The following is a 3895-nucleotide window of genomic DNA, read 5'->3' as shown; positions in this document are numbered from 1 at the left end:
TAGACTTTTGTGTTTGAGCAAACATTCAATAAACTCTTTAGACTTCTGTGCTTTGAGCAACATTCAATAAACTCTTGATTCATGCATCTCAGTCATAATTTCCCCCTAGTAGCCGCGACTATTCAACCGTTGGTTCCCAACAAAGCCTACGAAATAATTATTCAACCGCTGTCCATTATCAAGCACGATCATTCGACTGCGGCTCTTCAGCAGCTGCGGTATTTGTGATACAAACTAGCCGTTCACATACCCACTAAACAATTATTCAACCGCGATCATTCGACTGCGGCTTTTCAGCAGCCGCGGTACTCGTGATACTTATTCAGCGGTGGTCTTTCGTCGGCTACAGCTATTTATTAAATTCATGAGATGTAACTCCCCCCCCCCCCCCCAAGTGAGTCGACTATAGTTTGCCTAGGCATAAAGTCGAATCACTTAACAGGTTCTGACATATCCCATGTAGATGGATAACAATTTTTCAAGTGCTAGCCATTTATAGGCATGTAATGTAGCTCGCCATCAAGGTCTTGAAGATGATACGCTCCATTACCAGTATTCGATCTACTGCGAATGGTCCTTCCCATTTGGGTGACCATTTTCCGTATTTTGAATCTTTTGCGGTCTCAGGAAGGACCGCCTTCCAAACCAAATCATCTTGAGCGAAAGTTTTGCTTCTAACCCGTTTGTCATATGCCCTTGCCATTACACGTTTTTGAGCTTCAATCCTGTTGTAGGAATCTGTTGAGTAAAAATTGCACACAGTGAGCGTAAATGTCACCCAACATAATTTCGCTCGTATTCATTTAGTGAATAGAGTTTTTATTATTTTGAGTTTGACCCATTCAAGACTGAATGTGTCTCTTAATTACAATCCCTTGTTATAGGGAAACACCCTTTGATTCCATTTATGAAGAAACCAATTGATGGGATGTGTGTTTGTTTGTTTTTGCGGCTGCACCCGGATGTTTGAATGGGTTGCCTACGTACCCTTGGAGAGGGATCAAGCCACTCGTAGTTCAAGAGTTCCAATGAGTAGATGACTCATTGGAGGGCTGTGATTTTTGAATGAGAATAGTGTTTGGGACGAATTTGGTTTGAGTGGACCAGAGATTCGATTTTTATGTTTAGGACGCGGTTGCATCTAGATAAATTTGGTTCTAGATTGCCTACATACCCTTTGCGGGATCAAACCACATGTAGTTCCGACATTTGAGATTTAAATGGGTAGATGACCCATTTATTTTGAATTTGTGTTTGGGAAAGTGTTTAAAGCCCTTGAATTTGGTTTGGAATTTATTTGTGTGATTTGGGAATGAATTTGATTTTTCTAGTGTTGGGAGAATTTGACTGGAGTCAGTGATTCATTTGGGACTGGCTGAATTTGACTGGTGGAGTCAGGGATTCTGTTTGGAGTTGCGGCTGCATCTAGTGGGTCGCTAGACTGCCTACATACCCTGTGAAGGGATCAAACCACTATAGTTCATTGGAATATGTATTTCTGGGCCTTTAGCTCCATGCTGGGTCAGGCCCGAATGATTTGGACACCCATTTTCCAGGCCTTTAGCTTTATTATGCGTTAGGCCCAATTGAAACGGTCCACTCCATCCATGAGACTAAACTGATGAACTCTATCCTCACATCAGAAAAGTGGGATCTTTCATCATTGCCTCGAGCCAGTGGAGATCGTATTGGAAGCTAACTCTTGCAGTTCGTCTTGGAGAGGGAAACTTGAAGCCTGGCTCTGCATAAATAGAGGGTTGCATGTCCGTGATGCTGCAACTACGAATTGGGTAAAGCCTCCATATTTCTTATTTCTTCTCAATGGATTTCGATCAACCGAAACACCCACTAAGATTCCAAATTTGTTTCTTTACTGCTGCAGGTTCAATTCCCCATTACAGCACTTGAGCGATTAGTCAGTGTGCAGGAACGAAAAGTTGGTGCGACTCTTCTTCTGGTACGACCCTTCTGTAAATGCCACAATTTATCAAATATACTTTTCTTCCTTTGTTGACCATGTACCACCGCCTCAGATCGAGTATTATATTTGCCACCATCCTTTGTACTGATTCCAGAAAGCAAAGCAATTTGGTTAATTATACTTTGCTTCTGCACACATGTTCGCATATATACTTGCAAAATTAAGCTTGGTCTTTTGTCTTCTTGCTCATTAGACCCATTTGACCACCGTTTGCAATTGTTAATCATGCAATATATATTTGAAGACTCTTGCCATCATTTTTGTCAAAAAGTACAACATGCCTTTCATGTTTTGAATTATGCCAAATATTCTAGAGTCTTGTCTTTTGCATATGAAAGAAACCTACAGCACCATGACTTAATAATCAATTATATATGCTTAAGAGCTTGACTTGCAGCACATATATTCAATTATGTATTTTGAAGGGCTATGACTTGCAGCATGTTTTAACAAGCCCATATTTAAAGTTTTTTGTCATTGCCTGCAGGTACAAGTGGAGGCAGGAACTTTGACAGCGTGATTTCACCGCTGGGATTTGATGGACAAAGTGAGTCCAGATTTATCACATAGAAGTGAAAGACTTATGCTTCACAACTTGGTCTCAGGTTTCTGATTTCTTTCATCCTTGCTTGCAGGTTGTTGGAAATACTCCAAGAGAACATCAATGGTGAGGTTTCCTCTCCAGACACCAATTTTGATGATTTGTGGTTTGTCTCGCTTGGTCAATTCCTTGTGTGGCTTGTTTGCAAGTGGTGCAAGAGGCCATTTGTTGTGTTGCGGTGGAAATGAAGGCAGGAGGTAGAAGACTTTTGGTGGTGACCGTTGTTGCTTTTGCAAAACAGCACTTGTGGAAGCAAATGGACATTGGCCTTGTATGATGACACTGTTTTCTGCTGCAAAGCACTTGTTGGTACTCAACAAGGCTTAAAAAAATTCCACCGGATTGGCCATACACCCGTTGATACACTTGTATCGTAAACGGGATTGCGACCGCTCCGAGGACCTCCATAGCTCCATGGTGACACAGGTAAAAGAGGTGCTACACAGAAAAAGAAAGTAGCACGGGTGGATCAAAGAGGCCCCAACCTTTGTGTTGTTTGCTTGTTGGCTCCTTGCTTCGATCAAAATTGCTGAACTCTTCCTCTCTCCTCTGCAGCAAGGCTTTGCCTCTTTCTTGATGTATTTTTTGTGTCACTTTTGTTGTAGAGAGTGTGCCTTTTTATAGGCAACAATGGATCACCGTGTGAGCTGAAGATGACAATATCTCTCATTCAAATTCAAATTTAAATATATGATCAAAGCAGCAACTAACTCATATTCTCAGCCTTGAAATTCTTGTGGCTTTTGTTATCCTTGTTGGATAGATAATTTAACATCTCTTTGCTTGCCGTTTGAAACCAGGCAAAGCTTTGAATAGCAATATATCTCATCTGCTTGCCGTTTGAATTTGGTCAAAGCCAATCAAACTTTGAATGGCAATTATCTTCATTCAAAGCTAACAAACCGTAAGCTTATCAGTAGAGATATATGAATGTGTTCCCCTTTTTTTTGGACTCACAACAGCTTGTACAAGCGTATGTGCACCGACATTTGTTGTAATGGGCTCCCACTTTTCTGATTTATTTTGAAAGACCATCACCATGTAATTTTTGGACTCGTGATTTTTTTTTTCCGGTTTCAACATAATCCAATCTAGCTTGGTCTAGTGCTTCCAATTCTTGTAGCATGGCTTGAGTGTAGTCACCAACAGTTAGACTGTTTTGTTCTGCTACTCGTAGGGCTTTGATTTTTGTTTCAACTAGAAGCATGGCATCATGGCCACATGTCAAGGCGAATGGTGTTGTACCAGTTGCCGACTGCTTTAAGGTTCAAAGGGCCCATAACGTCTCAGACAAATTCTTATGCCAATTGTGC

At 41.2% G+C, this 3895-nt stretch overlaps 1 long non-coding RNA gene across 1 annotated transcript; it reads left to right on the top strand.

Moving 5' to 3' along the window:
• The first annotated feature begins 1618 nt into the window (after positions 1 to 1618).
• LOC133746046 (uncharacterized) lies at positions 1619 to 3313 on the top strand. Its single transcript, XR_009863921.1, has 4 exons — positions 1619 to 1790; positions 1883 to 1957; positions 2469 to 2528; positions 2617 to 3313. It is a non-coding gene; the product is annotated as an uncharacterized LOC133746046 (long non-coding RNA).
• Positions 3314 to 3895: the final 582 nt, after the last annotated feature.

The sequence above is a fragment of the Rosa rugosa genome, chromosome 4 (genome assembly GCF_958449725.1).
Source record: "Rosa rugosa chromosome 4, drRosRugo1.1, whole genome shotgun sequence".
NCBI classification, from domain to species: Eukaryota; Viridiplantae; Streptophyta; class Magnoliopsida; order Rosales; family Rosaceae; genus Rosa; species Rosa rugosa.
Note: the sequence above shows the minus strand (reverse complement) of the source record. Positions and strands in the feature narration are given on the sequence as shown.